The sequence below is a fragment of the Schistocerca cancellata genome, chromosome 12, assembly GCF_023864275.1.
Source record: "Schistocerca cancellata isolate TAMUIC-IGC-003103 chromosome 12, iqSchCanc2.1, whole genome shotgun sequence".
Classification (NCBI taxonomy): Eukaryota; Metazoa; Arthropoda; class Insecta; order Orthoptera; family Acrididae; genus Schistocerca; species Schistocerca cancellata.
The window spans coordinates 106,716,762-106,740,083 of record NC_064637.1 but is presented as its reverse complement, the minus strand read 5'-3'; positions in this window follow the sequence as shown (position 1 = coordinate 106,740,083).

Here is a 23,322-nt window from a genome sequence, read left to right as displayed (position 1 = left end):
CCTCTTCTCGTCACACATTCCTTCACTCCCTTCACCCATCTATCTCTTGGTCTTCCTCTGGGCCTCTTCCCCTCCAGTTGCAGATCAAACATCCTCTTAGGAATTCTTCCCTCATCCATTCTCTTCATGTGTCCATACCACTGCAGTCTTGATTTTTCTATCCTGTCCTGTACTGGTTCCTCCTTTAGTCTTTCCCTCACATACTCATTTCGCAATCTGTCTCGTCTTGTTACACCCAACCTGCTCCTCTGGAACTTCATTTCGCTAGCCTGTATTCTACTTTTGTCGCTTTTGTGCATTACCCATGTCTCACTTCCGTATGCCAATATGGGGACAAAGTAGGTTCGGTATATAATTCCCTTGGATTTCTGTGGCACCTCCTTGCTCCAAATAAACCCCCTAATGCACTTGTAGAACTGCCCTGCTTTTCTGCACCTTTCATTTATTTCCATTGCGTTTCCCCCCTTACTTTCAATCACGCTTCCCAGGTACTTGAAGTTCTCTACCACTTGTAGTTTTTCCCCTCCACAAGTTATATCCACATTTGGCCTATTCGTCTTCCTTGTTGTGACAATTATTTCACTTTTCTTTGCAGAGAAATGCATTCCATATTGTGCTGCCGTTGCCTCCCATGCATCTAACTGCTCTTGCACCTCCTTCTCGCAATTTCCCCATAACATCAGGTCATCGGCAAAAAGCACTGCTTTCATTTTATGATCTCCAATTGCATCTGACACTTGCTGTAGGATTTCATCCATAACAATAATAAACAATAAAGGCGAAAGTGCACTTCCCTGTCGCAGCCCATTTTCCAGCTTGAACCATGCAGTACATTCCCTCCCCACTTTCACACAACTCTCACTTCCCTCACATTTTTCTGACTTTTCGTGTTATCTCTTCATCTATCCCTTTTGCGTTCAGTACATCCCAGAGCTTGTCCCTACAGATACTGTCATACGCCTTCTCAATATCTAAAAAGGCCATGATTAAGTCCTTCCCGTACTCATAGTGCCTTTCCTGCAGTTGCCTTACCGCAAATATGAGGTCCGTTGTTGATCTTCCCGGTCTGAAACCATACTGCTCCTCTTGCAGTCTACTTTCAATACTGCTTCTTATTCTCTTCTCCAGGATCTTTTCATAGATTTTTCCACAGTGGCATAGCAGGGTGATTCCTCTGTAGTTCTCACATCTCCTTTTATCCCCTTTCTTGAAGATCGGGACTATAATTCCTTTCTTCCAATCCTCAGGAATTCTGTTCTCCTTGTTACCGTACGGAAATATATCGTACGACCAAATTCTTTTAGGGGAACAAAGAAGTTCCTGTGCTCTCCTTTGTTCCTCTAAAAGAATTTAATAGTACAATATTTTTACGTACGATAGAAATCGATGCGTGTGCGCTTGTCCTTATTCATAATGCTGGCGAACACGTTTCGACACGAAATTGCCGCTATGTTTGTATGCTCATGGACGGGCCGTGTATTAACTGCAATTGTTAAATCCGCGCGATCTACGGTAGAAAGGCCAGAACTAACAGTGGCCGATACTGCCGGACTTCCCCCTAAGCCTTTTCTCACTGCCTACACAGTTTTCGGCCATTATTATTGTTTGTGTCACGAGCTCCCGCCAACAACGGCTATTGTGTTACACGTGTACATTGTGTTACACGTCTACATTATTCTTATAGACTAGAGATAATTTATATGGCAAAACAACGTTTGCCGGGTCAGCTATAACATTTAAGACTTTCAGAGGAAGAACGAAGTTCGTCGGGTATAGCTAGTTTCGATAGAAGATTCGTTCAATTGATTCTCGGAACATGTAATTTTTTTTTTTTTTTAAAGGAACGTTATTTCTACTTCAGACTGAAAGATCAGGTTACAAGAGAGGTCGTATTTAAAACCTGAGGGCATACGTTCCAAGCACTACATTACTTCCTATTTCTACATCAAACCGAAAAGTCAGGTTACGAGAGAGGTCTTATTCAAAACCTCAGGCCATACGTTCCAAACACTACATTACTTCCTCTCACAGAAGTCCCACAAAATGACCACGGCGACAAAGCCAGATAAACTGGAAATCATACGGCTTACTGACAGTGCCCTTTCCGAAAACCATTACGAATATGAAAGGGGGGAAACGACTTGGTTCATACCAGAAGCACCCTCCGCCATAAGCTGTAAGGTGGATGGTGGAGCACCGCTGCAGCTATAGCACACAGCAGCGGTACTGGGAAACGTGTTTACCAGCTGTGCATCAGTACTGAAGTAAAAATTCCTCCGGCCGGAGTGGCCGTGCGGTTCTGGGCGCTACAGTCTGGAACCGAGCGACCGCTACGGTCGCAGGTTCGAATCCTGCCTCGAGCATGGATGTGTGTGATGTCCTTAGGTTAGTTAGGTTTAATTAGATCTAAGTTCTAGGCGACTGATGACCTTAGAAGTTAAGTCGCATAGTGCTCAGAGCCATTTGAACCATTTTTGTAAAAATTCCTAGAGGAGATATCGAATGCTCTCGTGGCAGGATGGTCTACTGTATATCTTGAAATGAACTAGACCCAGTGTACCTTAGGATTAAGCAACGAAGCAGTGATGTATGTGGCCGTGGACAAAGATGATCGTTAAAAGATATCGTAGAGTGTACACTTTTTGTGGATATGTGGAAGAAGGGGAACGGTACATGTTGAAAAATATATAAAAAAGTATAGATCATGTACACTCATGCTCATAAATTAAGGATGACTTCAGAATGTGGTGTCACACAACGTGGCACTACACAAAACTGGCGCTAATAGCATAGCCACATAGGGAACACAAGACACAGGTCTGTAAGTCCGCAGTATTGGTAATAAGTTGAGAAAACCGTCCCGAAAAACATGTGCTAAAAAACGCCACTGTTTCCTGCGCGTGTTCCCCAACATGTAAATGGGATATGATTATCATGAACACGTATACAGCCGGCCGGAGTGGCCGAGCGGTTAAAGGTGCTACAGTCTGGAACCGCACGACCGCTACGGTCGAAGGTTCGAATCCGGCCTCGGGCATGGATGTGTGTGATGTCCTTAGGTTAGATACGTTTAAGTAGTTCTAGGGGACTCATGACCACAGCAGTTGAGTCCCATAGTGCTCAGAGCCATTTTGAACCAACACGTACACAGGCCGCACAACGGGTTGACTCTGGATCAGATGGTTGAACAGCTGCTGGGGTATAGCCCAGGGGTTTGAAGTCGTGCAGCGATACGTCGACCGAGAGCATCCCAGACGTCGTCGATGGGGTTTAGGTCTGGAGAACAGGCAGGCCACTCCATTCGCCTGATATCTTCTGTTTCAAGGTACTCCTCCACGATGGCAGCTCGGTGGGGCTGTGCGTTATCATCCATCAGGAGGAAGATGGGACCCACTGCACCCCTGAAAAGGCGGACATACTGGTGCAAAATGACGTCCCGATACACCTGACCTGTTTCAGTTACTCTGTCAAAGACATGCAGGAGTGTACGTGCACCAATCAATATCCCACCCCACACCATCAAACCACGACCTCCATACAGGTCCCTTTCAAGGACATTAAGGGGTTGGTATCTCGTTCCTGGTTCACGCCAGATGGAAACCCGGCGAGAATCACTGTTCAGACTATACCTGGACTCGTCCGTAAACATAATGTGGGACCACTGGTCCAATGACCATGTACTGTGTTCCTCACATCAGGCTTTACGGGCTCTCCTGTAAGCCAGGGTCAGTGGAATGCACCTTGCAGGACAATGGGAGAATAAACCATGTCTGTTCAGTCGTCTGTAGACTATGTGTCTGGAGACAACTGTTCCAGTGGCTGCGGTAAGGTCCCGAGCAAGGCTACCTGGGTACTCCGTGGCCGTCTGCGGGCACTGATGGTGAGATATCGGTCTCCTTTAGGTGTTGCACACTGTGGACGTCCCGTACTGTAGCGCCTGGACACGTTTCCTGTCTGCGGGAATCGTTGCCATAATCTTGAGATCACACTTAGTGGCACACGGAGCGCCCGTGCTACGACCTGCTGTGTTTGACCAGCCTCCAGTCGCCCTAGTATTCTACCCCTCATAACGTCATCAATATGTGTTCTTTGAGCCATTTTCAACACACAGTCACCATTAGCACGTCTGAAAACGTCTGCACACTTACTCGCTGCACCGTACACCGACATGCACCAACACACCTCCCAGCGCCAACGTGCGACGACTGCAGGTCAAATGCACCACATGGTCATACCCCGAGGTGATTTAAACCTGCAAACCGCCCACCAGAGCGTTGTTTCACCATGTATCAGGATTATCGTTAATCTCTGAGCATGAGTGTAGTTAACATCTATCGGAGCACCGGAATTAACTATCAGAATTCCTGCAGTTCAGAAAATTGTCTTAAGAGATGTCGTGAGCCTCGCTTTTATCTGCGAGTCAAAGTTAAAACTGTTTCTATTTCGACAGCAATGATACCATGGAACATTCTATGTGTCTTCCTAAAGCAATAATTTTCACAATTTTCGTTAACTTTAAATTGCGTGCTCACTCTCAAATACAAATCGCACGATTTTGCATGGTAAGTAATAATGGCGGTCATTAAATACAAATTGTACGATTTTGCATGGTGGATAATAATGGTGATCATTTAGAATCGGTATTATGTTTTCTGTTTCCATTTTCGTTGACTTGGGTCAATACTTCACTTCGGTAGTTCACGTCGTTGGCGCCGACGTTTTCCTCAACAGGTCATTGCTGCCGCCTTCCTGAATCCTAAACACTAGTGAAATTTTCATTCATTTCTCCTTTCGTTTAATCGTACTATATTGCAGAAACAAGACAACTACAGCAACCTCATAAAAGTAAACTCGCGACTCCAATATATCTTATGCTACGCATTCGATTATGATATTTTCAAAAATGATAATCAGATGATTGTCTTTAGTTAACTTCGATTATATTTTTTGACAGATCGGACAAAGAACAACAATGTATTGCTTCAGCATGCCTTAACAATGGGATGATTCTGTTACTCACCAGTTCCGTTGCTAGGTTTCTGCACTTGCGTCACGTCCTTTCGACTGGTTCAAATGGCTCTGAGCACTATGGGACGTAACATCTGAGGACATCAGTCCCCTAGACTTAGAACTACACTACTGGCCATTAAAACTGCTACACCAAGAATAAATGTAGATGATAAACGGGTATTCATTGGACAAATATATTATACTAGAACTGACATCTGATTACATTTTCACGCAATTTGGGTGCACAGATCCTGAGAAATCAGTACCCAGAACAACCACCTCTGGCCGTAATAACGGCCTGGATACGCCTGGGCATTGAGTCAAACAGAGCTTGGATGGCGTCTACAGGTACAGCAGCCCATGCAGCTTCAACACGATACCACAGTTCATCAAGAGTACTGACTGGCGTATTGTGACGAGCAAGTTGCTCGCCCACCATTGACCGGACGTTTCCAATTGGTGAGAGATCTGGAGAATGTGCTGGCCAGGGCAGCAGTCAAACATTTTCTGTATCCAGAAAGGCCCGTACAGGACCTGCAACATGCGGTCGTGCATTATCCTGCTGAAATGTAGGGTTTCGCAGGGATCGAATGAAGGGTAGAGCCACGGGTCGTAACCCGTCTGAAATATAACATCCACTGTTCAAAGTGCCGTCAATGCGAACAAGAGGTGACCGAGACTTGTAACCAATGGCACCCCATACCATCACGCTTCTAATGTGCGTTCACAGCGATGTCGTCAAACACGGATGCGACCATCATGATGCTGTAAAGAGAACCTGGATCCGTCCGAAAAAATGACGTTTTGCCATTCGTGCACCCAGGTTGGTCGTCGAGTACACCATCGCTGGCGCTCCTGTCTGCGATGCAGCGTCAAGGGTAGCCGCAGACACGGTCTCCGAGCTGATAGTCCATGCTGCTGCAAACGTCGAACTGTTCGTGCAGATGGTTGTTGTCTTGCAAACGTCCCCATCTGTTGACTCAGGGATCGAGACGTGGCTGCACGATCCGTTACAGTCATGCGGATAAGATGCCTGTCATCTCGACTGCTAGTGATACGAGGCCGTTGGGATCCAGCACGGCGTTCTGTATTAACCTCCTGAACCCACCGATTCCATATTCTGCTAACAGTCATTGGATCTCGACCAACGGGAGCAGCAATGTCGTGATACGATAAACCACAATCTCGACAGGCTACAATCCGACATTTATCAAAATCGGAAACGTGATGCTACGCGTTTCTCCTCCTTACACGAGGCATCACAGCGTTTCACCAGGCAACGCCGGTCAACTGCTGTTTGTGTATGAGAAATCGGTTGGAAACTTTCCTCATGTCAGCACGTTGTAGGTGCCGCCACTGGCGCCAACCTATTGTGAATGCTCTGAAAAGCTAATCATTTGCATATCACAGCAAACCTATTCGTGTCGGTTGAATTTCGCGTCTGTAGCACGTCATCTTCGTGGTCTAGCAATTTTAATGGCCAGTAGTGTACTTAAAGCTAACTAACCTAAGGACATCACACACATCTATGCCCGAGGCAGGATTCGAACCTGCGACCGTAGCGGTCGCGCGGTTCCAGACCGAAGCGCCTCTAACCGCTCGGCCACACCGGCCGCCCCTTTCGACTGTTTCGTAACATGGTGTTGGAAGCGACATTACTAGCGAAGTCTGGCGTGTAGCGAAGCGGAACGTACTATGGCAGGTGTCCCGCGAGAGGTTTCGCTCAGTAGATGCGTTCGGCTAGCAAGAGGAGCTGATGACCAGATCATTCACACGATGAGACTTCAGCAGCTGCAGCTAGTGGCTGCGAACAGCCAGTGCAGACGTATGGAAACAGTGCTGGAGAAACTGTACGCAGCTACAGAGACGCTGATACGCTACTGTGAAGCGGACCGCTCCAGAATGCGTCCCCAAATGGAACATTAGCTGGATCAGCGACTGGGAAACGAGAGCTGCAGACAGAGCAGTGTCAGCTTCCGCGAAAAAATTGCGGACTACAACTGGAGCAGTGGCCGGGGCGGGATGATTACACTAAGGTAGTGGACGAAATACACGAACAGCTGGAGGAGGAGCTGTGGACTCCCAGTCAAGTTAGAGAAGGACGAGAATGAGGAGAAACAGTTGGAGGACGAGCTACAGCAGCCTCTGCAGACAGAGCAGCAGCAGACGGCATAAGAACCTGGCCAGCAGCAACAGGAGTAACCACAGCTGCAGGGTGAATCTGATCTCCAGTCGGACAGAGGGTTACAGTTGCAGCTCGATAAAACGCTGGAGGGAGATCTGAAGCAGCGAGAGGATACCGACCGGCCTTCGACGAAACCGCGGTGGCGCATCGCAGCTCTTCGCTTGTGTGGCGTTTCCCTGCTAGTTTGCGGGCTCCTTCTGTGTCTGCGGTCCGCAGTCGGGGATATGCAGCTGATTCACCACAGCCCACCGCCGATCTGAAGAAGTGCGCCAGCAGTGAGTCTTTGTGTCTGAATCTGGTTTTATTTCAGTAGTTGTTTAGAAAATAAGACAGAATATGGCTGCAGTACTCCTCCAATTTCCGGGGTCCGAGTTGTCGGATAAATTCTAGTGTCCGATTCCACTCGTCGGCTTTGAGCAATGACATCACACCTAAGCCAAAGACGCTACGTATAATCAATCTATGAAAGCAATGGGTCATATTCGTAAACAAACAAATGTAGCATACGATAAAATTAGAATCACATTCACGCAGTTATTTACTTAGTCACTAATTACATCAAAACGAACTGAAGATAACGAAAACAATTAAGAACAAGAATTAAAAACAAATTTTCATTTCTGGTAAGAAGTATTCTCGTAATTAATGCGACTAGAAACGCACAGAGAACCTTTAAATTGCATTACAGTAAAGCAAATGGTGAAGTCATACTGTTATAAAATAGCGTTGATTTTATATTAATTATTTAATGTAACGTAAGAAGCGCAGGAAAGTTGGGGTTTTGAGTGGGGAAAACTAGAATGTATTCAGAGAAACAGGAAAATTAAACGAGTCACAACATATACGAAAGAGTAGCGTAAAATGTGGAGAAACCGACACACTAAATCCTAGAAGAAATGCCAGTACATGACAAACGAATATCTACAAAATATATAGAATATTGAAATCGATAACTAGAATTAACCTCTGTAGGTAAATTCCAGTTACAGATTCCAAGCGTTCCATCATTCACACGTAAATTATTTTTGCAGTTATATGCACTGAAACGTAATACGATTTCTACATTTGTAATTGCTTTCTAAAACTACTGCAGTGTATATCAAAAACTGCACAAGGTAACTAAAATTCTAGTTACCTATTTCAATATTAGTAACTTTTTTTGCAGTAGTTCAGAGGGCAATTACAAATGCAGATATCAGCCTACATTTTAATACACACACATGTTGAAACATCTAATTAATCAGTCATCGACTGGCTGGAATCAATCATTAGAATTGGCCTACATAGGAGGTCAGGTATCGTTACCGATTCCAGCTTTTCAAAGATTCATAATTTTGGACATTTTTGCAGTAAATCTGTGGACTACGTTTTTGTAGGATTTCTTATTGATCTCAGAACTACAACGAAAATCAATAAGTATTGTAGGTAAAACTTCCAAATTTTTCTCTTTTTCATGGTAATGAAATTAGAAATGCCATGTGCAAAAATCCTGTAACACTTTAGTGTACACACTTTATGTTAAAACGATCTAAATAACAAACCGAGGAATGGTTGGAATCGGTAACTAGAATTACCCTATATAGGTCAGTTCCAAGTACCGATTTCAGTATTAGTTAGACCCTTCTTTTTGTCAAATTTCATTACTTGTGTAGATTTAACAATTAGTATTAAAAGTTAACGCTGATTCATAACATTATGACTTCACCATGCGCTATACTGTACTGGATTTAAAGGCTTTCTGTGCTTTTCTTACTCGCATAAATTACGATAATTATTTTGTTTCAGTCATGTATACTCCTCTTTTGCTATTCTTATTTATTTTAGTTACCTTTAATTCTTGTCGGTACAATTTCTGGCAAAGTAATTAATCACGTGAACTATAATTTTATCGTACGCTACATTCGTTTGTTTACGAATATGATCAGTCGCCTTCAGAGATTGCCTCTATCTAGCTTCTCTGCCTTAGATATGACGTCATTGCTCAAAGCTGACGTGTGGAATCGGACACTAGAATTAACCCAAGTTGTCTACCCGCAAAATTTAACGTGTTTCTTTCGTTACTTGTGTAACACGCATATCTTAATTTGGACAGAAAATGGCTGCTGTACTCCTCCAACTTCTGAAGTCCAAGTTGTCTACCTAAAATTTACATTGTTAATGGCATTACCTGTTGTGGCCTCCCCTGGGAGCCTATAAAATGCATGACGCGATTAATTCAACTGATACGAATGTAATGCAAAACATGAAAGTAATATCTGTAATATTATGAGTCATTCGTCGATTCTGTTAATATTTTGTGACAAATATTGTAAATATTTTCCATTAATCGCAAAGATAACGAATACGACAGTTCAATATGTTCCATGAAAGATGGAACTGCAAGTGTAATAACGTACACAAGAGCCATGTTGGTCACCCCTGTTTGTTCTCTGTTTTACCCCTGTTTGATTAGATTAGATTAGTACTTGTTCCATAGATCATGAATACGACACTTCGTAATGATGTAGAACGTGTCAGGTTAATAAAAGGTGTCTATACAAGATATTACATTACACAAAATATTACATGACACTTAATTTTTTTGGGGGATGGGGGGTGGGGAAATTACCCTCTTTCTTTATCCAAATATTCATCTAATGAGTAGAAGGAGTTGCCATTCAGAAATTCTTTTAATTTCCTTTTAAATGCTAGGTAACTATCTGTCAGACTTTCGATGCTATTAGGTAAGTGACCAAAGACTTTTGTGGCAGCATAATTTACCCCCCCTTCTGAGCCGAATTTAGATTTAACCTTCAGCAGTGAAGATCATCCTTTCTCCTAGTGTTGTAGCCATGTACACTGCTATTACTTTTGAATTCGTTCGGATTGTTAATAACAAATTTCATAAGCGAATATATATATATATATATATATATATATATATATATATATATATATTGTGAGGCTACAGTGAAGATCCCTAGCTCTTTAAATAAGTGTCTGCAGGATGATCTTGGATGAGCTGCAGCAATTATTCTGATTACACGCTTTTGTGCAATGAACACTCTTTTACTCAATAATGAGTTACCCCAGAATATGATGCCGTACGAAAGCAGAGAATGATAATAGGCGTGGTAAGCTAATTTACTGAGATACACTCCTGGAAATGGAAAAAAGAACACATTGACACCGGTGTGTCAGACCCACCATACTTGCTCCGGACACTGCGAGAGGGCTGTACAAGCAATGATTCACACGCACGGCACAGCGGACACACCAGGAACCGCGGTGTTGGCCGTCGAATGGCGCTAGCTGCGCAGCATTTGTGCACCGCCGCCGTCAGTGTCAGCCAGTTTGCCGTGGCATACGGAGCTCCATCGCAGTCTTTAACACTGGTAGCATGCCGCGACAGCGTGGACGTGAACCGTATGTGCAGTTGACGGACTTTGAGCGAGGGCGTATAGTGGGCATGCGGGAGGCCGGGTGGACGTACCGCCGAATTGCTCAACACGTGGGGCGTGAGGTCTCCACAGTACATCGATGTTGTCGCCAGTGGTCGGCGGAAGGTGCACGTGCCCGTCGACCTGGGACCGGACCGCAGCGACGCACGGATGCACGCCAAGACCGTAGAATCCTACGCAGTGCCGTAGGGGACCGCACCGCCACTTCCCAGCAAATTAGGGACACTGTTGCTCCTGGGGTATCGGCGAGGACCATTCGCAACCGTCTCCATGAAGCTGGGCTACGGTCCCGCACACCGTTAGGCCGTCTTCCGCTCACGCCCCAACATCGTGCAGCCCGCCTCCAGTGGTGTCGCGACAGGCGTGAATGGAGGGACGAATGGAGACGTGTCGTCTTCAGCGATGAGAGTCGCTTCTGCCTTGGTGCCAATGATGGTCGTATGCGTGTTTGGCGCCGTGCAGGTGAGCGCCACAATCAGGACTGCATACGACCGAGGCACACAGGGCCAACACCCGGCATCATGGTGTGGGAAGCGATCTCCTACACTGGCCGTACACCACTGGTGATCGTCGAGGGGACACTGAATAGTGCACGGTACATCCAAACCGTCATCGAACCCATCGTTCTACCATTCCTAGACCGGCAAGGGAACTTGCTGTTCCAACAGGACAATGCACGTCCGCATGTATCCCGTTCCACCCAACGTGCTCTAGAAGGTGTAAGTCAACTACCCTGGCCAGCAAGATCTCCGGATCTGTCCCCCATTGAGCATGTTTGGGACTGGATGAAGCGTCGTCTCACGCGGTCTGCACGTCCAGCACGAACGCTGGTCCAACTGAGGCGCCAGGTGGAAATGGCATGGCAAGCCGTTCCACAGGACTACATCCAGCATCTCTACGATCGTCTCCATGGGAGAATAGCAGCCTGCATTGCTGCGAAAGGTGGATATACACTGTACTAGTGCCGACATTGTGCATGCTCTGTTGCCTGTGTCTATGTGCCTGTGGTTCTGTCAGTGTGATCATGTGATGTATCTGACCCCAGGAATGTGTCAATGAAGTTTCCCCTTCCTGGGACAATGAATTCACGGTGTTCTTATTTCAATTTCCAGGAGTGTATATATCGCCAAAATTTGCAATGACCCTAATATCATAAGTAGCTGAACTGAAACGTTTCTGCAGATTTCAGTGTTTTTTCCAGTTCAACCTCTCATCAGTGCATACACCTAGAAGTTTTGAATATTCTACCTTAACTACCGATATCTGATCGAAGTATATATTTATTAATGGTGTCATTCCATTTACTCTGTGGAACTGTATATACTGTGTTTTGTCAAAGTTTAATGAGAGCCCATTTGCAGATAACCACGTAATGATTAACTAGCTGTCTCTATGAACTTTAACGCTACAGTATATTGCTAATTGAAAGTATCTTATGTTTCCTTTTAAAATTACCGCTCCCTCCACGTGAAATTCATTGAAAAATATTAATAATATTGCTGTCGATTGCCCACCTGCCTTCGACTGTTTCCGTGGCGTTGAGTCCGCCATTACGTGTACTAAAGAATATTTGAGTGTTTGGGAGCTTCACTTTCAAAGGAAAATAATTCTAAGTGCCTTCATGTGTTTTTACAGTCCGTTTTCAATGTTAAAGGTAGTCAATGATTTTGATTACGAAACTTATTCAGAGATTTAACGCCGTAAGGCTTAGGTGAGGCTTCACCTCTGATGTAAAATATTTTCTGTTAATTCAAAGGATTAAAAGTTAACTCAATTCTTAAAGAGATGAAGTTGAAAAAAATCTTTGCAATTATTTCAATAATACGCAGGTGTTTGTACCATTCTTTCTTTCTGTGTAGCATTAAATTAATTTGCTGGGAAAAGAAATCAATTCATGCTCTGTATTATCACTGGTTTAGTTGCAGGTTACGTTACGTTGTTATTTGTTGAAAGACAGCGTAATAATAATAATAAATAACTTTTTGCCTGCGTATTGAGATTGTTACGCTACATATATTTAAGACGCTTTTACTCGAGCTCAAAATATACGTGGCGTTCCAAAAACAATATTCAGAATTTAAACTGCCACATTACATTATCATCGCTGTAGGTTACGACTGACGCCTGCGAGCATATTTCAAACTGCACGTAGGAATCGGCACTGAATGATACGATATAACGATTGTTTGCTCGCTCCATTTAAAATGCATGGTAGCCTTACGATATACTGTGTTTACTTCAGCACTTGCGCAGCAAGTAATGTCTTCATTTGGACGGTTAATGACTGCAGTGCTACTCTTACTCCAGGAGTCTGGGATGTTCGCTCGCATGAATGGAAGTGCAGGTAAGCTCTATATAATACAATGTTTATCTCATTACTTGGGTAACAAGTAATATCTCGCTTTGGACAGAATACTGGTGCAGTTTTCTTCATAACTCGAAGTGCCTAAGGATGTCTACAGTGCGTGATAAACTTACAATAGACAGTTCTTCTCATTAATGGTGTAACAAGTAATGTCTGTAATCTCGACAGAATATTGTTACAGTAGTGCTTCTGTTTCAGGTGCCTGAAGCTGAATGCTCGCATAATCCACAGTGTATTACACTGATTGTGGTACACCTCATTGCTTGTATAACAAGTAATTTCTTGATTTGGGAAGAACATCGCTGCGGTTCTAATCCTGTTTCTGGAACCCACGGATGTCTGCAGCGAAACCTACAGTGCATGGTACGCTTACAATATACAATGCTTATCTCTCTACTTGAGTAACAAGTTATATCTTTAATTTGGGCAGACTTTCTTTACGGTACCACTCTTGTTTCAGGAACTTGATGCTGTCTGCTCGCATAATCTACAGTGCATTACATTGATTGTGCTTTATCTAATTACTACATAACAAATAATATCTAGATGTGGGAAGAATATCGCTGCGTTTCTCAGCCTGTTTCTGGTTCCCGAGGATGTGTTATACGAGTAAGTACAGTGCTTATTTCGTTATTTATATTCTGAATGACATAGTTAGTTGCAGGCTTTCCAAATACTCAATGATGTTTAACGAAATTAAGTTTGTTTAACTAATTGTGACACAGATATTATTTTGATTTTTCAGGAAACTGAGCAAATCTGCAAGTCAAATCTACAGTGAACTGTTGACACGCTATATACAGTAATTATGCCAGTAGTTGCGGTACTTGTTTAGTCCTAATCTGGACATAAAACGTCTGTTGTGGCAAGGTTACTAAATAATAGTGTTGTGGTACTCTTGCTTCACGAGTATGCGTTATATTCACCTCAGTATTTTGATCGTGCATTGGACAGACAATTACTGCTGAATCATTATATCTTCCATAAGTCTAAGAATGATCATTCTTGCTACAAATCAATTGTTTTGTTATCAACAGTCAATTGCTTACGAACAGACAAATTAAAACATATATGTCATATTCAATCTCTTGTGATATTTTACGTTGTGTGCTATTAAAACTACTTGGACATTAGCAACATTAACATGTGTCTTATGCAGGAGTTTAGGATTGGTCGAACAATGCACCTGGTTAAATAACTAATGTAAAGCATTTGTAGAGATCTGTACCATAATATCCTCAAAGTTACCCAGCACTTGTAACTGTGTAATTAATAGCATACATCTTGCAATCCAGTTTCCTCATGCTTGACTTTCAAGTTTGTTTTTCACCAGAATTTTGCTTAGCCACCAAATCTCGGTATGATTCAGCTGTAACCTATGCAAGGCAAAATTGCATTCTACTATCAGGATGTTGGTTGGAATCAGTCATAACGGTTTTTCGTAGATGTATTAAAAATAATTCTATAATTCTGCATTACATTGAAAAATCTAATTTTGCATATGCGCTGGTTCGTTCTGCTTGTAATTTGGCCAGTCAGTATGGCATATAGCGCTTCCATGTTTGGATCGACATAAAGAATAGTATTTTCTATTTGAGAAAGTATGGAAACAATGTAATGTAGACGTCCATTTGTGCAACAGGGCCACTGGCAGTCCAGATGCACTAATTACGATCTTTTAAAGAATAGTCACAGTACACTATTAGATTCAAGCACATCATGAAATCAGGAGAGTCAGTAATGTCTTAATATACGAACAGTCAGACAAAACGTGGCACTATGAAACCTGCACAGAAATCTATCACTCACTACAACCAAATTTTTAGTGACAGGGTAGCAAAAGGACTAATATCATAAACTTTATAAGAATATAAGAGGGGAGTAAATAACACAGAAAATAAATAAGGGAGGTATTACATTTTCTATAGAGAAGTGAAAGATATGATAGTGACATAAGGGGAAACAATTGAAATACGAACTCGCTACAAAATGTTGAAGAGAACAAAAATGGCAGCCTAAAAAGAATTGGGACTTTGTACGTTCGCTGATGACCGCGCAGTTGAGCGCCCCACAAACCAAACATCGTCATCAACATCACACAAGGAATCAAGTTAGAAAGAACAAGAGAAATCGGACTTTGTGGCGACATTCTTTTTTAAGCAACAGGAATGCTACAGAATATTTAAGTAGCGAACTCATGATGGACGCGTACCTGTCCCAGAATTATAACACAATGTCGGAACACGGTTTCGAATCTGTCGTGCAAGCAATTTATCTGAGAACTGCTAAAACTGGTACAAATATGAGAGATCGTATGCCAGTTACAACTAGATTGGCGATCTCACTTTGGTTTTTAGATAGTGACGACTCATACCGAAGTTTGATGTACCTGTTTAAATTTCACTGTTGATCAAGAAGTCTCTTGATATGAAAGATTTCACTAGGATAAGTTTCAAATAAGAATAAAATTGTATATTTTTGTTTACCAGCACACTATCAATTTCTGGTTCAAGTGGATAAAGATCCACGTGCGTTTACACTCTTCCAATCCAACTTTTTTGCTGCCCATTTGGCACTGCTTGCAAAACTTGAATTTTTGGTATCCTTCAAGCGAGATTCCGAGCTCATTGTAACAGCTTGGCGACAACTTTTCCAGATTGGGATGTTTGTATAGGCTACATTAAATTCGGCGTCTCATACCTCTGCTCGTATAGTAACCGCATTTATAAAATTCACAGCTCTCTCTGTTGTCCACTACAACATTTCTGTACAGAACAAACTACAATACAAATGGCTACCCTTTATGCGTATAAATATTCGACCAAAACTGAAACGATATTGTTTTCGCTCAGACACTTGGCTGGAGTGCTTTTTGTGAGAGAAGTGGGAACAGAGGTTAGAGCACGCCGGTATTATTCACAGACGGGGTGAGAAATAGATATTTACCACCTCTGGTGGAAACACTGACAACCCGTCGGCAACAGCTCACAATACATCATTCACAGACGGGGTGAGAAAAATGGCTCTGAGCACTATGGGACTTAAGTTATGTGGTCATCAGTCCCTTAGAACTTAGAACTACTTAAACCTAACTAACCTAAGCACATCACACACATCCATGCCCGAGGCAGGATTCGAACCTGCGACCGGAGCGGTCACGCGGTTCCAGACTGAAGCGCCCAGACCGCACGGCCATACAGGCTGGCGACGGGGTGAGAAATAGATACTGACCACGTCTGTTGGAAACACTGACAACCCGTCGGCAACAGCCCACAACACCCAACTCCGGTTCGACATACCTCATTCTACATCTAAACTCCGCAAGCCACCTGACGATGTGTGGCGGAGTGTACCTTACCTTAAGTACCTCTATCGGTTCTCCATTCTATTTCTTGTTTGTGGAAAGAAAGATCGTCGGTATGCCTCTGTGTGGGCTCTAATCTCTCTGATTTTATCCTCTTGGTCTCTTCGCCAGATATACATAGGAGGGAGCAATATACTGCTTGACTCCTCGGTGAAGGTATGTTCTCGAAACTTCAACAAAAGCCCGTACCGAGCTACTGAGCGTCTCTCTTGCAGAGTCTTCCACTGGAGTCTATCTGTCATCTCCGTAACGCTTTCGCGATTACTAAATGATCCTGTAACGAAGCGCGCTGCTCTCCGTTGGATCCTTTCTATCTCTTTTATCAACCCCATCTGGTACGGATCCCACACCGGTGAGCAGTATTCAAGCAGTGGGCGAACAAGTGTACTGTAACCTGCTTCCTTTGTTTTCGGACTGCATTTCCTTAGGATTCTTCCAATGAATCTCAGTCTGGCATCTGCTTTACCAACGATTAATTTTATATGGCCATTCCATTTTAGATCACTCCTAATACCTACACCAGATAATTTATGGAATTAACTGCTTCCAGTTGCTGATCTGCTATATTGTATCTTTCTTTCTATGTATTCGCAGCACATTACACTTGTCTACATTGAGATTCAATTGCCATTCCCTGCACCATGCGTCAATTCGTTGCAGATTCTCCTGCATTTCAGTACAATTTTCCATTGTTAGAACTTGTCGATATACTACAGCATCATCCGCAAAAAGCCTCAGTGAACTTCCGAAGTTATCCACAAGGTCATTTATATATATAGTGTGAATAGCAATGGTTGGTTGGTTGGTTGGTTGGTTGGGGAAGGAGACCGGACAGCATGGTCATCGGTCTCATCGGATTAGGGAAGGATGGGGAAGGAAGTCGGCCGTGCCCTTTTAGAGGAACCATCCCAGCATTTGCCTGGAGTGATTTAGGGAAATCACGGAAAATCTAAATCAGGATGGCCGGACCCGGGATTGAACCGTCGTCCTCCCGAATGCGAGTCCAGTGATTAGCAATGGTCCTACATTTCCCCGCGGCACACCTGAATCACTCTTACTTCGGAAGACTTCTTTCCATTGAGAATGACATGCTGCGTTCTGTTATCTAGGAACTCTTCAATCCAATCACACAATTGGTCTGATAGTCCATATGCTCTTACTTTGTTTATTAAACGTCTATGGGGAACTATATCGAACGCCTTGCGGAAGTCAAGAAACACGGCATCTACCTGGGAACACGTGTCTATGGCCCTCTGAGTCTCGTGGACGAATAGCGCAAGCTGGGTTTCACACGATCGTCTTTTTCGAAACACATGCTGATTCCTATAGAGTAGGAAATCAGAATTCATTGGAAGATTCTACAAAGAATGGATGTCAAGAATAGTGGACAGTAGTTTTGTGGATAACTTCTTCTACCCTCCTTGTAGACAGGTGTGGACTGTGCCTTCTTCCAGCTACTGGGTACGCTTTTTTGTTTGAGGGATCTGTGATAGATTATGTTTAACACAGCGGTTAACTTAGCCATATATAGAATCTGATAGGAATTCAATCGGGGCCTGGAGCTTTGTTCAGCTTTAGCGATTTCAGCTGTTTCTCAACGCCAGTGATACTAATATCTATTTCATCCATATGAGAATTAAATTTGGGGAATAGTGCTGGGTTCTCCTGTATAAAGGATCACTTGAAAACAGAGTTAAGCATTTCTGCTTTTGCTTTCCTACTCTCAATTTCAGTTACTGCCTTGTCCATAAGTGACTAGATACCAAGTTTTGTACCACGAACACCCTTTACATACGACCAGATTTTCTTCGGGTTTCGTGAAAGATTATTCTGCTACAGTAGTCACTGAGGGCTTCAAGCATTTCTCTATTAATCGCCAAGAGTATTTCATTCAGCATCTGTCTCTCTCTATCTGTAGCTCTGTACTTAGTTTTAGACCTATTATGTAGTAATTTCTGTTTGTTTAGAAGTTCCCTTTCGCTGACTGTATACCATGGAGGATCTCTCTCATAATGAACTTTTGTACTGGGTACATATCTATCCATTGCATTGTAGATTATTCTTTTAAACTTGAATCGTAGTTCTGAGAGCGCAAGATCAGGTGAATGAGGAAGGAACCCAACTCCTTATAATAATAATAATAATAATAATAATAATAATATATAATTAATAAGTTATTTTTTTTTTTGGAATGTGTAATCAATAATTGACTAGTCAGGAGGAAAGCTAATAAAAGAAAAGTAAAATGAATTTAAATATCTCATTCGCATACACAAATCACTTTCTTAATCTTTTTTACCTTTTTTGTTGTTTGAAGTGAAGATCAGTAGACTCTTAACGTGCTGGAAAAATGTTTAGTTTGCGATCTTAAAATCTCAGGGGAATGGAAAATTGTCTTCCCGCCTCACGAGAAAATTCAGATCAGTTCTAAATTAATTTCGTGGGTATCGCGTTGACAACGTAAGAAAAATGCAAAGCAAAATCAGTAACGTTTTATAAATTGGGGATTTATAACCATTACTATGAAATGAAAGCGGAAATGCCAAATTAAGCAATTATTATTTCACAAAGTAAGATTTTTATACAGACATCTGACATCTCAAACACTAATCTCACAGTTTTGAACAAAATAAAGAATTGTGCCATATTTCGGCGAAACACGTAGAAATTACAGTAATCTCAGCTCGATTCTGGAGCGAAAGAAAAATATTCATAGTAAAGTCATTTCGGTAATCGCTATTGCCGATAATAATGACACAACTAAACAAATTCCTAACAGGAATATAATTTCAGTTCATTTGAAACAAAATGGAAGAATATAGGAGTCTGATAGCTTAAGGTGCTGTCGGAAAGGCGCGCGACTAAAGAGAGAGAAAGAAAAGACGAGCGCGCATTCTTATACAGGGTGTTACAAAAAGGTACGGCCAAACTTTCAGGAAACATTCCTCACACACAAAGAAAGAAAATATGTTATGTGGACATGTGTCCGGAAACGCTTACTTTCCATGTTAGAGCTCATTTTATTACTTCTCTTCGAATCACATTAATCATGGAATGGAAACACACAGCAACAGAACGTACCAGCGTGACTTCAAACACTTTGTTACAGGAAATGTTCAAAATGTCCTCCGTTAGCGAGGATACATGCATCCACCCTCCGTCGCACAGAATCCCTGATGCGCTGATGCAGCCCTGGAGAATGGCGTATTGTATCACAGCCGTCCACAATACGAGCACGAAGAGTCTCTACATTTGGTACCGGGGTTGCGTAGACAAGAGCTTTCAAATGCCCCCGTAAATGAAAGTCAAGAGGGTTGAGGTCAGGAGAGCGTGGAGGCCATGGAATTGGTCCGCCTCTACCAATCCATCGGTCACCGAATCTGTTGTTGAGAAGCGTACGAACACTTCGACTGAAATGTGCAGGAGCTCCATCGTGCATGAACCACATGTTGTGTCGAACTTGTAAAGGCACATGTTCTAGCAGCACAGGTAGAGTATCCCGTATGAAATCATGATAGCGTGCTCCATTGACCGTAGGTGGAAGAACATGGGGCCCAATCAAGACATCACCAACAATGCCTGCCCAAACGTTCAGAGAAAATCTGTGTTGATGACGCAATTGCACAATTGCGTGCGGATTCTCGTCAGCCCACACATGTTGATCGTGAAAATTTACAATTTGATCACGTTGGAATGAAGCCTCATCCGTAAAGAGAACATTTGCTCTGAAATGAGGATTGACACATTGTTGGATGAACCATTCGCAGAAGTGTACCCGTGGAGACCAATCAGCTGCTGATAGTGCCTGCACACGCTGTACATGGTACGGAAACAACTGGTTCTCCCGTAGCACTCTCCATACAGTGACGTGGTCAACGTTACCTTGTACAGCAGCAACTTCTCTGACGCTGACATTAAGGTTATCGCCAACTGCACGAAGAATTGCCTCGTCCATTGCAGGTGTCCTCGTCGTTCTAGGTCTTCCCCAGTCGCGTGTCATAGGCTGGAATGTTCCGTGCTCCCTAAGACGCCGATCAATTGCTTCGAAAGTCTTCCTGTCGGGACACCTTCGGTCTGGAATCTGTCTCGATACAAACGTACCGCGCCACGGCTATTGCCCCGTGCTAGTCCATACATCAAATGGGCATCTGCCAACTCCGCATTTGTAAACATTGCACTGACTGCAAAACCACGTTCGTGATGAACACTAACCTGTTGATGCTACGTACTGGAGTGCTTGATGCTAGTACTGTAGAGCAATGAGTCGCATGTCAACACAAGCACCGAAGTCAACATTACCTTCCTTCAAATGGGCCAACTGGCGGTGAATCGAGGAAGTACAGTACATACTGAGGAAACTAAAATGAGCTCTAACATGGAAATTAAGCGTTTCTGGACACATGTCCACATAACATCTTTTCTTTATTTGTATGTGAGGAATGTTTCCTGAAAGTTTGGCCGTATCTTTTTGTAACACCCTGTATAGGACAAAATACAGATGATAATGCTACGCCATTCTCATTATCCTGGGCGTACATATTCGTTGACTTGCAGCGCAGTTAATTGGCACAAAGATTTTATTATATCTTTAACTTTTGATATTTCGATAGGAAAGGAAAATAGTACATTATAACGTCGCGGGCAGGACACAATATTACATACTGTATAGTGTTTTGTATCTGCCTATCGCCGGCCGCGGTGGTCTAGCGGTTCTAGGCGCTCAGTCCGGAGCCGCACGACTGCTACGGTCGCAGGTTCGAATCCTGCCTCGGGCATGGATGTGTGTGATGTCCTTAGGTTAGTTAGGTTTAAGTAGTTCTAAGTTCTAGGGGACTGATGACCATAGATGTTAAGTCCCATAGTGCTCAGAGCCATTTGAACCATTTGTCTGCCTATCAGAACGCAGGCGGGCGTTACCGTTGAGTAGCACCACTTCGCGCAGTCTTCCTGGTCGTTGTTCTTGGATTGCGTCTGCAAGACGTCTCGGTTGTTGAGAGCAAATGTCGGTAATGATGATTACACCTCGGGGAAGCAATTAATAGCAGACCACACCTTCTCTGTTGCATGAGATGCATAACATTATCTTTGGTGGGTGTGCATAGGTCTTCGTACGGGGACTCACTGCTTTATTTTGGTTCGACCACTCCTTTCTTTTCCTTATATTAGCATAAATATACTATTTCTCGTTATTAGTAACGATGCAGGATAGGAATGGGCGGTGTTGTTGACGAGCCAGTTGATGACGAGCGAGCAGAGATGCACATAAGTCCACCCGCGGATTTTTGTGGTTTTGGCTTAGTGGTATCCATACATCTTTTTTGAACCCTCCCCATTGCGTGCAAATGTCACACGATGGTGGAATGATCGTAGTTCATGATTATTATTTATTTATCTTATGGCTAATACAGACAAATCATGAAATTAAATTACATATACATATGTAGCTGTTGAGAGGCCAGACAAACGTGTGGTTCCTGAAGAGGGGCAGCAGCCTTTTCAGTAGTTGCAGGGGCAACAGTCTGGATGATTGACTGATCTGGCCTTGTAACACTAACCAAAAAGGCCTTGATGTGCTGGTACTGCGAACAGCTGAAAGCAAGGGGAAACTACGGCCGTAATTTTTCCCGAGGGCATGCAGCTTTACTGTATGGTTAAATGATGATGGTGTCCTCTTGGGTGAAGAAGGGATCGGTTGGTAGGACATGTTCTGAGGCATCAAGGGATCACCAGTTTAGTATTGGAGGGCAGCGTGGAGGGTAAAAATCGTCGAGGGAGACCAAGAGATGAATACACTAAGCAGATTCAGAAGGATGTAGGTTGCAGTAGGTACTGGGAGACGAAGAAGCTTGCACAGGATAGAGTAGCACGGAGAGCTGCATCAAACCAGTCTCAGGACTGAAGACCACAACAACAACAACAACAACAAGCATATGTACATATCGACACACAAGAAACTTAAGTTTGTCTTTACAACTGAATATCCAGTCCTACAATCCAGCGCACTGCATCTGGAGTTGCTAGCAGGAAATCCTCTTTGGGTCGTGATAGGCTCGAGTCCTGCATTCACTGACAATGTGGTGAACAGTCTGGTATGGAGCCCCGCAGTCACAGGCTGGATCAGGCAGCTTCTTCCACTTAAAGAGAGCATACCTGCATCGGCAATGGCCGGTACGGATTCTGTTGAGAGTAGTCCAGGTCTTGCGTGGTAGGTCGAATCCACTCGGAAGTTTAGCACCTGAGAAGATGTTATGCAGGTGCACATCTGTCACTGCTTCCCACGGACCTTTCCATTCTTCAAGAGGTTTGAAATCCTTAGCAACCATGGTAGCAGCATCACACAGAGTTGGATGGCGTGATTTCAGTCTCTTACGATTTTGGCAGGTCGCTGTGCACAGGTAGGTTAGAATTCCTGGAGATCTTGTGGAATTCTCTCATAAGGGCGGTACATCTGCGTAGATCAGTAGGCATATACCGGTTAACAGTGAAAGCCAATAAACTGGAGTAGATCTGATTACGCCAGATATTATGCGCATTGTCGTATTCAGCTGGGTATCAACAAGCCTTGTATCATGACTGTTCGTCCAAACAGGTGCACAATACTCATCACTTGAGTACACCAAGACCAGAGCTGAAGATCGCAGGGTGGTTGCTGAAGATCCCCAGGTAGTTCCGCAAAGCTTATGGAGGATGTTGTTTCGAGTCCTCAACGTTTGAGCTAAGTTACGAAGGTGTTATTTGAAGTATAGTGTACGATCCAGGATGACACCAAGATATTTTGGGTAGTTCATGATATTTGCCAGTTATCGAGTACTCTGATATGGATCATTGTCGGTTTATGCGTTTAAACTATCTTTACCAAACTCTGAAAGTTTTCCTGAATGTGGAGTGTCACTAATGTCAAAACGATCCTCCTCAAAACGACAAAAACATTTTCTTGCTGTTCTCTGTCCAATGCTAT